Genomic DNA, 14,144 nt, shown 5'->3' with positions numbered 1-14,144 from the left:
CACTAGGGCACCTGGGTGGCTCAGTGGGTTAAGCCGCTGCCTTTGGCTCAGGTCATGGTCTCAGAGTCCTGGGATCGAGTCCCGCATCGGGCTCTCTGCTCAGCAGGGAGCCTGCTTCCCTCTCTCTCTCTCTGCCTGCCTCTCTGTCTACTTGTGATCTCTCTCTGTCAAATAAATAAATAAAATCTTTAAAAAAAAAAAAAAAGATCTTACCTACACTAGAAGGCTTGCTGACTCTCCAAGTGAAGTTGGTCCCTCCCTTCTGATTCCCACTGCACTGTTTGTGTATCTCAAAGATAGCAACATAAAACATTATTGTGCATTTAAAGTGGAGTAGCATCATACAGGCATTTGACTTAGTGAGTATAAATATATTCAGTAATACTATTCTACTACTAAACCCTTTAGTAGTACAGATTTTTAAGGATCAGGACAGGTTCCAATAAGAGATAATGTGCCAAAGATCTTCCACAGGCTCCTTCAAATACACTCTCTGCATTTCTCCACCCAGACTCCTGCACAGGGAGACTAAATCACACAGATGATAGTTATCAGGGTTTCACCCAACAGCTTCCCAATGTGCTTGGCCAATAGGCAGCCAAGGCAGGAGACAGGAGGGAGGAGGAAGTGTAAGATCCGGGCATTTATTTCCTTGACTTTCTAGTTGTGGGGTCACCTTGAGTTGGTTCTGTATTTTCACCAAGAATCACTACTCCTCCCTGGGAAAATTTTCTGCACCAGCACTCTTTCCAGAGCTCTACTAAGACCTCATTTCCATTGTTCCTTACATCTCAGTCTAAAAAAGCTCCTCTGCTATTATTAAAACCAGGTTATTTCACTATTGTTTGTAATCCTCCTGCACACCACCCACACTTGTGTAAGTAATACCTTTGTACAGAAACTTTCTTCAAATCATCCTAATTTTGAGTGTGTCACCTTTTACAGTTGGGACTGTGATTAATATAGTTCAGAGTGGTAAGTGATTCATTTTGAGCCCTTTAAATCACAACATTCTCCTTCTTTCTAAAAGCCTAAATATGTAGTTACTTGGTGCCTAGGAAAAACATAATAAGCTGGCAATTAGTTTAATACCACACCTGCTTAAATTTAATATACTTTCAGAACTGTGACAGCACTGTGAGGAGTACAAAAAGAATTTATGATAAGTTCTCTTCACCAGGGCATTTTGATCTTATTAAGGCTACAAGACATGAAATGAAGAAAATTATAAAGGAAGCATGAACTGAACAGTCAGGTGCAATCATTTATGATTCAGAGAATAAGAGGTATCATTTATTTATTATGGCTCCCATAAGCTCTGGACTTCCTCCAGCCTGCATCTAAGCTCTGAATCTCCTGAGCCCAACAAGAGCATCCTCTTTTTTTTTTTTTTTTTAAAGATTTTATTTATTTGTTTGACAGAGAGAGAGATTACAAGGAGACAGAGCAGCAGGCAGAGAGAGAAGGGGAAGCAGGCTCCCCGCTGAGCAGAGAGTCCAATGCGGGGCTCCATCCCAGACCTGGGATCATGACCTGAGCTGAAGGCAGAGGCTTAACCCACTGAGGCACACAGGTGCCCCAAGCATCCTCTTTTGTTCCATTTTCCTGAGACTTTCTTAGCTCTTCTTGCACAATGCCTTCTTTTTCCAGGTTCACTGCAAGTAACTGCTCTATTATTAGAAGATCTCTGAGATAAGGATAATAGAAACAAGGCATCATTTTTTGGATGAGTTCATCTCGAGCAACACTACATGGCAGGCACCAAACTAGTTAAGAGCCATTGATACAAAGATAATGAAGTCACAATTCTTGTTTGTAAGTGGTGTGTCACTTTATAGGGGAAATTAACAAGTATATGCATCTCTAAGTCCTAATTCTGACAAAAGTCCAGGGATCGTGGGTAAATACTATGTTTACACTCACACAAATACACACACACACACACACACACACGCACATATACACATACAAACACACACATATACTTAATACATATAATTCTCACACATGTGCACACCTTTACTGGTAATTCTGAATGAGCCAGGAATTCTGAATGAGCTTCTAGAAAAGAAAAAAATATATAATGTTGAAATCATCCAGGAAGTCAGTTTCAAAAAGAATATTAAGTGTAGGATCCTTGATAAATATCAACATAGTATTTCTTTTCATTGAATTCATCTAGATATGTCTACCTGGGTTTCAGAAAGTGATTCAGGTAAGAAAAATATATCGAACATTTAAATACATGTAAAATTTTAAATAAAATAAACTAGATGTGTGAGGCTATCAATATTTATGTTGGCAGCTATAGGAACAACAAATGATAAGCTGATCACTGGGGGGCTTTTCCTTTTTCTTAGAACCTAGGTATATATTAACATTAGGAATATATTAACAACTATAGAGGCGCAAATTTGAAAATCTTTTTCAAAGATTTTGAAAATCCATTATAGGAGCTCCGAGTTTGGCCAAGGCTGAGTCTTTATTTCATAGCAAGTGTCTCAGCAAGCAAGACTTCTTGCATATCAGATACAATTTTCTATTCATTTTACTTCTACAATGAAAATGAAAAAAGTTCCCTGCATGCATATTCAACCTCCGTTTTCACCAATATCTACTCTCCCATCAGAACTTTAACATTCTTCTTATTTAAAGTAAAAATAATAAAAATGTCTCTCTGATTCCTAAAGAATAGAATGAGGGAAATCTGCCTTGGATATGGGCTCCTGTTTAAATATAGGTCCCAAATCTTACATAGTGCAACCACCCCTCCCTTATCCCTCCCTGCATGAAATTTAGGCTGTGAATCAATCTATTATGACTTCTAGCAATGCTCATAACTTTAATGACCAATATTAAGCACAAAAAATTCTCAGTGCTAAAAATTACAAATCTTGGGGTTCTATTATTTACTTGCATGGAATATGGGGTCAGTTTTGTGCTTTTTATTACATTATACTCTTCCACAAATCTTCTGAGTTTTCAGCTTATGTTAGGTGGTAGAACCAAGATTGGATTGGCTCAAAATTTAAGAAGCACCAAAATAATCGGTAATCAAGATAAATGCTATTCTAATAACTTTTTTTGCATTTTATTTTGCTTTTATTTTTTTATTCTAATAACATGCTATAAGAACAAATTCATATAAAAACCTATAATGAGCAAAATATCAAAATAAAGGCAGGATCACTATTACTGATTTTTTTTCTTTTGCCTTAGTTTCCAGTATCACTATTATGGTCCTGACCCTGTTAGTTTGGATACTGTCAACCCAAACTAGCACCTTCCTTCCAAACCCCCATTTCTGCCATGTAACCACACTCCCTGCCTTCCAGATGACATGGTTGTCACCATTTATCTGACTATGAGAAACAATAGAGAGTGATAGAAGCAACTTCCTTACATGAAGAACGGATTTTAGTATGCTGGACAAATCTATAGTGTGTACTTTGTATGCTAGTGGTGGTTGCCATAATTCTGAAATATCTGTGATAGCTTTTCACTATTTTTCTTTTGTATAAAAAATGGGGGAAAAAAAGCCTACATATTCTCTATTATAAGACTCCTACATATAAAAAACAGCTCCGGGACTAAACAATGTCTTTAGCCTCTAGCACCAGGTTAAATACAGCTTAGCCGTGACCTTGGTGCCAAGATGAAATAAGCCGATGACCTCATTTCAGCTCCTTCCTGGCAGATGTCCAGCATACTAATTGGCACCCAGGTGACAGCATCATGAAACCAACCAAGGTGAATCAAATGTGAGAAGTAATCCATGTACACAATCTCACATCATCTACATACTTGAAACCAGACATATTACATTTTATTTTGCTTTGCTTCACTAAATATGAGGGGGTAGTAATTGCTTCTGACAGTCCTGCTGTCATTCTAATCTAAGGTAAAATGCCCTTCGTATGTGTTTAGAAATAAGGCACAACAGTACGCTAACGTTCAGCATGAGCTTGGGAAGAAGACTGCTGTTCAAGGGTAACCAAATGCAAGGGAGTCTTCTCGCCACGCAGAACACATGAAGGCATCACTCTTCATTTATGTATTAACATTTTCAGGGAATTTCACTGAGTGAAGAACACAGGGGTAATTTCTAATAGGGAAGAAAGTATTAAAACAAGAGAGGCTGGGGCAGACAAAGGAAGAAAAACGGGGAAAGAGTGGAAAGCATGGATATAGATCTAGTATATCAAAGTTCATTATCACAACTTCTTTTTTTTTTAAATTAATTATTTATTTGACAGATCACAAGTAGGCAGAGAGGCAGGCAGAGAGAGAGGAGGAAGCAGGCTCCCCACTGAGCAGAGAGCCCGATGCGGGGCTTGATCCCAGGACCCTGGGATCATGACCTGAGCCAAAGACAGAGGCTTAACCCACTGAGCCACCCAGGTGCCCCCACTTCATTTTTTTAAATCACTCCAAACAACAGATAATCTTTTCTATCAGTATAAAAGAATTTGAAGAAAATTTCTTTTATCCAAATGAAGTAATGTTCATAAAGGGTCTTATGTAGAGACTGGCCCACATAACCTGAAAAGATGTTGGTTAAAAAATCACCCTCCCTTCTCTTCTTTTCTGGAAGATAAAACTAGTGACTCTTTGCCTTCCTTTTTTGATGATATTTTCCAGTGCTATGGAAATGCTTCCTGTCTTAGAATTGTGACTCAGTTTCTACCTCCAGACCCGGAACCTTCTCTAGTATTTTTTTCCTATGGAAGAAAAATGTAAATTAAATATATTCCAAACCTCTTTGAATATATTACATCAAATTAAAAAAAAAATCAAGTAATCCATTTTCACAAAGTCTCTGGACTTCCTGAGTATATTTTAGGTTTGATTCTCCAATTAAAAGTAACAATAACAATTAAGCATTTATCATTTCTTTTTTTTTTTTTTTACCAGTCTATTTTTAAAGTCTTGTAATGTGAAAAGATCATTCACCAACAAAATGCATTTGCTTACAAATGTCAATTCAACAATATTGTGACAAGAGGGTTTTTAGCAGTTAAGCTTCAGATAACCATTATTCCTTTCAGGATACTGTCACCTAAAACTGAAACAAACCTTTTTTCTTTATTTTTTTTTATTTGCTTTCATCCTGATTATTTTATGCAATAAGGAAATAAATCATACAAAAATGGTGTGAATCTTCAGTACTTTATTTTTAGATGCCATGTTAGGTAATCAAAACATTCCATTTATAGGTCTCAACAAAGGTAAAATAATTCTCAGTGGCCTTGAAAGTTGCATGTTCTCAAAGCATGGCATTAAAAAGCTGTACTAAGGAGGGCACATGTTGTGATGAGCACTGGGTGTTATGTGCAACCAGTGAATTGTTGAACACTACAAAAAATAAAATTATAAAAAATAAAATAAAAATAAAATGGTACTCATGTAAATAACAATTTGGATCTTGCCAAATTTCATTTAGTAGAATTGCTTAAAGACATCATGGAATAAATAGGTTTTATGGTCTGGTAAGAGATAACGTGATGAAAATGTTATCCAGGATCAAATACGTCAGAGAAACTACAGGTTAAACCCAGTTAAGCAGGATTCTTTTCCATAGGATTTCTCTGTCTTAACTATTTAGAAATACTCTTTAAAACTCCTAGAAAAGATAATATGCAGAGGGTCCCTTCCCGACTTGACTATGGAAATTTTCTTTGCAAATCATCTCAAGGGATTTGTGTTTTACGGAATATAGCTCTCTTTCTTAATGCCACTCACCATATTGTACTGGTGTTTGGTGTGCATATAAAATCTGGAGAGGGTGGTCAGCATTTGGGGTGCCTGGGCCATGTTCAGATCAAGTGAATTAGAATCTCTGGGGACACAGCCTAGAAATTCAGGTATAATTTTGAGGTTTTAAACACCCTAGTTAGTACCCTGGTTTGTGTAGGTGTGTGTTTTAAAGAATGCTTCAAACTAAGCTGTTTAAAGCCTTGAATTTGTACATCACATTAACTTCTTCACATCACTACTGGTGGAAATTTTCAAGCATATCTCTTATATGGTAATTTTTTTGCATAGCTTTTATATTTACTGAAGTAAACCATCAAATATCACTACATTCCACAAAAAACAGACCCCAATGTGATTGTTACACAATATAAGAAGTTTGAGGTGAACAAACTGTAAGATTTGTAATGAAAACAAAAAATAAAAGCTCATTTTAAATCACAGTAGTTCAGCTGCTGTAAAATCCAACCCAATGCACACCAGTGCTCTTGGCATTACCACAGTTCCCGCATATATCAGAAGATTTTTAGATTTTACATGCTTTTGACCAAAGATCAAAGTGTTCAGTTAATTAGAAAAAGATTTTTGACCTTGCTTCCCTTTCTTACATGGAGTATAAGGTGCACAAAGTTTCTAATTGAAGAAAAAAAATTAAACACCATGTTTTTGATCTTTTCAATAAGTTAGAAGGAGATATATTTTCAATAAAACCTCAATTACATCCTCAGTTGATTATTCCTAAAGCCCACATGAACACCAGCTGTTTACTGGAGAAAGCAAACAATTTCATTTAATAGAATTGCTCAACGATATGGGATATGGTTTAAGTCTTCACCAAAGCCCAGCTCAACTAGAAATGTAAAGTTTTCATCGTGTTCCAAAACCCTGGTCACATCTGATCGGGTTTGTTTGCATTCTGTTCTAGACAGTACTGATGGGCTTTTTAAAAAAAGATTTGTGATCCAGCCCAAGGGGAGCATGTTACAAATAAAGACAACCCATGATTACCAGACCATGATTGCCAGACCATGGAGGTTTTATTTTCTTCTCTCAGCCAACCTTAAAAACAAGCTGCCAGCTGAAGCTGGAAGATTATTTGAGGCAGGGAACTATGGCGTTGTGTCAACCTACATTGGAATGTAGATGTGTGAAGGCATTGGATCTACTCAATGTGACCATTTGGAAACAAAGCTTCCTGGGAAAGAAAATATCATAATCTCTAAATGAGACAGACCAGGAGGTTTCAGTTGTTAACCCTGTGCGCTGAGTTTACAGAGATTTCAAATATCTTCAGGAATCTACCCCAACAGGAGTGTTACCTACTAAATAGGTCCTGAAGAATAGGGTTCAGTCAGTATAACCCAAATGCCATTGATGGTTTGGTAAACAGATTATCAACAGAAGGAATCACATCTTCTGGTTAGTAAAGCTACAATAAATATTTACTTCTTGTTTAGCAAACAAATTAGCTGCAAGCTGAACATTCTTGAAACAGCAGTACTATAGTCAAGTTAAAGCCACCAGTAAGTCATTTGGCTCAATTACTTTCCCATATATGTTCCCTGCTTCCCCCTCTCCCTCTACCTGCCTCTCTGTCTACTTGTGATCTGTCAAATAAATAAATAAAACCTTTAAAAAAAAATGCAAACGATCACCTAACCAAATGTCACTGATCCTCGTCAAGTTTTCAATATGCTATTATGTTTAGGATTCTAAAACACTGTAAAAATATGGTCACCTATCAAATGTTCTATTGTGTCTATTATGTCTACAGTAACTAGTTTACTCTGTGATAGGGAACTAGGACATGAGGAGGGAGAATTTTTATGGTTTCAAGGCTCTTATTGGTTATTTATTTATTTATTTGTTTCTCCTTGGTTTTCCATATGGATCCTGACAAGAAACAAACCACCATAACTTTCCTACTACTCCTTTTTTTTTTTCTTTTTTTAAGATTTTATTCATTCATTTGACAGAGAAAGATCACAAGTAGGCAGAGAGGCAAACAGAGAGGGGGGAAGCAGGCTCCCCACTGAGCAGAGAGACCGATGCCAATGCCGGGCTTGATCCCAGGACCCTGAGATCATGACCTGAGCCAAAGGCAGAGGCTTAGTCCACTGAGCCACCCAGGCGCCCCATACTTCTTTTGTAATAAGGGAGTAACTGCAAATTAAAATGAAGGCTGGTCTTTGTGACTTTAAAAAAAAAAAAGACAAAAACACCTTAGATTAGTCTGCAACTTGGATTGGTAAATCATTTATTTTTCCATTTTTTTCCTAACACATTTCTAGTGCTAAAAACAAATTAGATAATATAACCTTCTTAGAAGTTCAGTAATTTGCCTGGTACCCAAGAAAAAATAAGGTGACTGTACTTAGCAAGTTAAAGTATGCATAAATAGTGAAAGGTTAACTTTGTCTTTAAAACTATAGGCTTTGGTTCTAACTGAGAGGGCATATTGTGAATGGAAACAAAAGAGAAGAGTAATAGCTATAGTATATCTCCAAATGCCAGACATTGTACTTGGTCTTTTCACATATTTCATTTAATTCTCACAGAAACACTGCAATGCAGGTTTTATAACGTCTGTTATACAGATGGGATAACTGAGGTTTGTAAGCACTGAGTACTTTACTGACACCTGGGAGTCCCTTGTCCCTGGGCAAGGCACAGATACTGTGCTCAATGTTCTCAATGACAGAACAGGACTATTCTTCTTCAAGGTTACATTGCTTTAAATAAGTGGCAACTTTCATGGAAAGGTCCATATAATCATCATGGTAATGATAATAATTATTAACAAGAACACATTTCAAGGGAGGTAGAAACAACTTATTTTTTAAAAATTTTTTGGAAGATTTTAATTACTTATTTTACAGAGATCACAAGTAGGCAGAGAGGCAGGCAGAGACGGGGGACGGGTGGGGGGTGGATTGTGACCTGAGCCCAAGGCAGAGGCTTAACCCACTGAGCCACCCAGTCGCCCTTAGAAACAACTTAATTTTATTCAGACCAAATTTTACTTTGGCTTCTCTAACTAAACCACTCTGAAAACCATAAAGTCTCCCTTTACAATTCTTGCCCCATTCTTGACCTTTCCTTCCTCCTTCCCATTTGCAAAAGTATAATTTGCTACCAGCTACTGTACTTCCACTCAGAATTCCTCTCTCTTTAGCCAAATGCTTAGAAGCTTTAATTTTTCTTGTTCCTAAAAATGTAATAGGTAATCCGGGGTTGGGGGGCAGTGAAGAGTTGCAGATGAAGAAAATTTGAGAAATGTATAAAATTATATCCGCTCCCTCCACCCCCAGCCCTGAGAGATCCTTAATGTTGCAATATATATCAGAATATTAAAAAAAAAAAAAAGAAAAAAAAAAAAGGTAGGGGAGCCCAAGTGGCTCAGCTGGTTAAGCATCTGATTCTAGGTTTTGGCTCAGGTCATAATCTCAGGGTTGTGAGTTCAAGCCCTGTGTCAGGTTCCACACTGAGTGTGGAGCCTCCTTCAGATTCTCTCTACCCCTCTTTCTGCCCTGTTCATAAATTCTCTCTCTAAATATAAATAAATAAATAAATAAATATTGACATACACTAGCGTTTTCTAGACTTAAATGATCTGAAAGCATTTATTCCCCTTTATGGACAAATGATCCGAGGAATTCAGTTTCACAAATACCCCCCATTTTGTATTAAACATTATGAATGGCTCAAATCTGTTGACAAAGAAGAGTCTTACAAATCAATAAGACCATAATGTACACTCATTTGAATGTCAACACCAAAACTGTCCGTAGGTGACTTGGTAGGAAGACCTGTTCAAGTAACTCAATCATCATATTTTTGTATTGCAAAATGTACTGTTGTGTAGCAAGTTTAGAGTCATGTAGGAGTTATCTTCACCCCTTGTTGGAGCATTTTGTGTTCTTTCACAAGGGATTAACAACACCTTTACTCTGAGTTCTCCCAAGAAGTTAAACAGCCTCAGTGAGGTCAGTAGTCTTACTCATAAGTTAAAAAATGAAGTTATAGATGAAGTATTGCCAAATGTGGTGAGATGAAAAGAATAAGTGAGAAAACAAAGAAACACAACACAAAAAGAGTTGAAAGAAAGATAGATTGACTCTCAAGAATGATTATATGCCATCCAGAATAGATTAATTCTGGAGAATTTACTCCAAAGTTTATGGATGAGGAAAATAACCTATACCTCAACAAATATACCTATAAGACACAGAAGTTCTGCAGTCTTGGTATAATAAAAACTAATTTACAAGAGAGTTTTTTCACTTGTTTTTATCTCATCAATGCATTGGATAACCAATGTTCTCAATTTCCCTCTGTAAAACAGTTTATTGTTACTCCTAGCAACCTAAATTTTGTGTCTAATCTCTTTCTTATATGTCCACTCAATTTCTACTCCCACCAGCTTGGTAAGGTGTGTTTGTTGCCAAATCCATTTGTGTAGGTTCTATTTGTTATAGATGCCATTAAAAAGTCATAGCCAGAAACTTGCATAACTTGCTATACACTAGCATTTCCTAAACTTATTTGATATGAAAACATTTAGGGCCTTCTAAAACCTATGGACAAATGGTCCAAGGAACCTTTTCACAAATATTATTTTGTGTATATACAATACTAAGTGTTCCAAATGTGGATGTGGAAACAAAGGGAGATACTTCTATAAAAACTAGTTTAATGCTTTGCAACATAGAACTTACATAAAATAAAATTACCATTAAATTAGATGTGTACAGAACAACAGTGATTGATGGATTTTAAAAATCATATCTTAGATGTCCCTATTTGCAGATGACATGATACTATATCTAGAAAACCCTAGAGACTCCACCAAAATCTATTAGAACTAAAAACAAACAAACAAACAAAAAAACTATTAGACTGATAAGTGAATTCAGTAAAGTTGCAGGATACAAAATTAACATACAGAACTTTGTTGTGTTTCTATACACTAATAACAAATTAGTGAAAGAGAAATTAAGAAAATAATCCTACTTATGATTCCACCAAAAAGAATACAATACCTAGGAATAAACATAGCTGAAGAAGTGAAAGGCCTATACTCCAAAGATTATAAGATACTGATGAAAGAAACTGATAAAAATGGAAAGATTTATGTAGTCATGGACTGGAAGAATTAACATTGTTAAAATGTCTATACTACCCAAAGCAATTTATAGATTCAATGAAATCCCTAGTTAGCATTTTTCACAGAATTAGAACAAATAGTCCTAAAATTTGTACAGAACCACAAAAATCCTTGAATAGCTAAAGCATTCTTGAGAAAGAAGAACAAAGCTGGAAGTAACATAATCCGGGATTTCAAGATATACTATAAAGCTATAGTAATCAAAACAGTATGTTATTGGGATAAAACAGATGCACAGATCAATGGAATAGGATAGAGCTCAGAAATAAACACACATGTATGTGATCAATTACTCTACAACAGAGAAGGCAAGAATATGCAATGGGGAAAAGACAGTCTCTTTAATAAATGGTGTTAGGAGGCGCCTGGGTGGCTCAGTGAGTTAAGCCGCTGCCTTCGGCTCAGGTCATGATCTCAGGGTCCTGGGATTGAGTCCTGCCTCGGGCTCTCTGCTCAGCAGGGAGCCTGCTTCCTCCTCTCTCTCTCTGCCTGCCTCTCTGCCTACTTGTGATCTCTCTCTGTCAAATAAATAAATAAAATCTTTAAAAAAAATAAAATAAATGGTGTTAGGAAAATGGGGTAGCTACATGCAAAAGAATGAAACTTGACCACTTTCTTACAACATACACAACAGTAAACTCAAAATGGATTCAAGACCTAAATGTGAGACCCAAAACCATAAAACTCCTAAAAGAAAACATAGGCAGTTATCTTCCAGATATCAGCCTTAGCAACATATTTACAGATTTATCATCTTACGCAAGGGAAGCAAAACCAAAAATAAACTATAGGGACTACAACAAAATGAAAAGCTTTTTCACAGCAACAGAAACCATCAACAAACCAGAAAGGCAACCCACTGAATGGGAGAAGATATTTTCAAATGATCTATGCAATAAGGGGCTAATATAAAAAATATATTAAAAAAACTGATAAAACTGATATGATACACCAAAATACCAAACACTCCAATTTTTAAAAATGGGCAGAGGATCTGAATAGACATTTTTCCAAAGAAGAGATACAAGTGGCCAACAGAAACATGAAAAGATGCTCAACACTAACCATCAGAGATGTGAAAATCAAAACCACAATGAGATAATTACCTCATGCCAGTGAGAATGGTTAGTATCAAAATAACAACAAATAACCAATATTGGTAAAGATAAGGAGAAAAGAAAACCTTCATGCACTGTTGGTGGGAAGGTAAATTGGTACAGCCACTGTGGAGAACAGTATGGAGTTTCCTCAAAAATTAAAAATAGAACTACCATATGATTCATTAACCTCCCTACTGGAAAATGAAAACACGGATTAAAAAAAGTATACGACTTATGCTCCTGCAGCATTATTTGTAATAGCCAAGACATGGAAACAACCCAAATATCCATTAATACAATGAATGCATAGAGAAGATGTGGCATGCATAGATACATAATGGAATATTATTCAATCATAAAAAGAAATTCGATTTTTACCATTTGTGACAAAATGCTTGAACCTAGATGGTACTATGCTAAATGAAATAATCAGACAGAGAAAGACAAATGCCATCTGATTTCACATAAATGTGGAATCTAAGAAACTAAACAAACAGACTTTTAAATATAGAGAACAAACTGGGGGCTACCAGAGGGGTGGTGGGGGGATGGGCAAAATAGATAAACAAGATTTAAAGGTACAAACTTCTAGTTATAAAATAAGTAAGTCATGGAGATACAAAGTACAGCTTAGCAAATATAGTTATTAATATTGTAATGTTGTATGGCAAGAGATGGTGATTATACACACACACCCAAAAAACATAGCTCAACAGACCTGATTTTAAAAACAAATCATAACAATCTAGAAGGGTTCTGAGCTTATGTTACTTTACAAATATACGTTGTATAAATGAATCCGGAAATTACAAGTGATACATTATAGGCACAACTCATGCAAAGACAAGAACACCAATCATTTGACTCCTACTCAAAGAAAAGAATGTATTTTCACATCATAGTTAGCAAATGCATTCATACTTAAATGCATTTTTATATTTAAATGTTTTAAATTGATCTTTAAAAGTCTGTGTTATATGTATATTATTTCGTAGTTCCCCGCTTTAACCAAATTTTGAGATGGACTAATTAATTAAATATCCACAGCCCAAATGCAGTGATGATGGATGCAGTTGATATTACACATTTATTTTGTGAGTATCTATCCTTTTCTAGAGGAAGCTGTCCTTTTCTACTATTGCCAGAGAAAAACCAACAATATGAAATTCAAACACGAGTGGGAATTGGAAGATTGATTTTGTTCAATATAAAGACATCAGATCTGGAAGTCCAGCCTCAGCATTTCTGGGCCTCAGGAGAAATCTCATGACCTGTGGAACAAGGAACACTCTTTCTTCTGTACAGAGAATGTGTAAGCAGACAAAAAGATCTGCAGGATAAGGCAAATTTAAATTCCTCACATTACTTAGTTTTGCATGTAAATGCATGTTACCTGTGCTTCCTGCCTATCTGTTCCTCCCCAAACTCAGTGGACACGATCATCCAATGTTGCTGAATGCATCCCGAATGGTTCAGAGAAGAAAACATACTGATAAAAAGGAAGGCAGATTGTCTGCAAATACGTTGATCAGCAGGTGGACATGGTCAAGCAGCCATTATAGAACACTGTAGTAAGCTTCCTAGTCAGTAACTTTGATGATTAGTCTAGTTTTGCTTTGAATGAAAAGTGGACAGCACACGCATTTAAATATACACATTCTTTTTGTTCGTATAATCTGTTATGGTAGCCATTTTAATGTTGTAAAACTTAGTGGCTATTACTACATTAATATCTGTATGACCTTGATTATTTTGTGATTACCTTTATTATCTGAGGTTCCTCACATTTTTAAAATAATGGTGATGGATATGGACTACTTTTAAATAGTAGTATAGGGGCACCTGGGTGGCTCAGTCGGTTAAAGCCTCTGCCTTCAGCTCAGGTTATGATCCCGGGGTCCTGGGATTGAGCCCCGCATCGGGCTCTCTGCTCAGCGGGGAGCATGCTTCCCACCCCTCCCTGCCACCCTGCCTGCCTCTCTGCCTACTTGTGATCTGTGTCTGTCAAATAAATAAGTAAAATCTTTAAAAAAAATAGTAGTATATATTGCATGTGCAGATGCTGAAGTCCAGGGATGTTTTGGGACTTTGGACAGCATTGAAAAGAAGCTAGACTTTTAACT

General features: G+C 36.3%; 1 protein-coding gene across 7 annotated transcripts in view; it reads right to left on the bottom strand.

The window, feature by feature from the left end:
• ARHGAP24 (Rho GTPase activating protein 24) overlaps positions 1-14,144 on the bottom strand; it is a 509,415-nt gene that overhangs the window by 94,449 nt on the left and 400,822 nt on the right. Inside the window, exon 2 of one of the 7 annotated variants that reach the window (XM_032332782.1) lies at positions 2,018-2,061. The exons of the other annotated variants lie outside the window; for them this stretch is intronic. The gene's annotated coding sequence lies outside the window, so the exon portion shown is untranslated. The remainder of the gene's footprint in view (positions 1-2,017; positions 2,062-14,144) is intronic. 7 annotated transcript variants of the gene reach the window in all.

This window comes from Mustela erminea, chromosome 2 (assembly GCF_009829155.1).
Source record: "Mustela erminea isolate mMusErm1 chromosome 2, mMusErm1.Pri, whole genome shotgun sequence".
Lineage (NCBI taxonomy): Eukaryota > Metazoa > Chordata > Mammalia > Carnivora > Mustelidae > Mustela > Mustela erminea.
The sequence above is the reverse complement of the archived record's forward strand: the minus strand, read 5'-3'. Positions and strand labels throughout refer to the sequence as shown.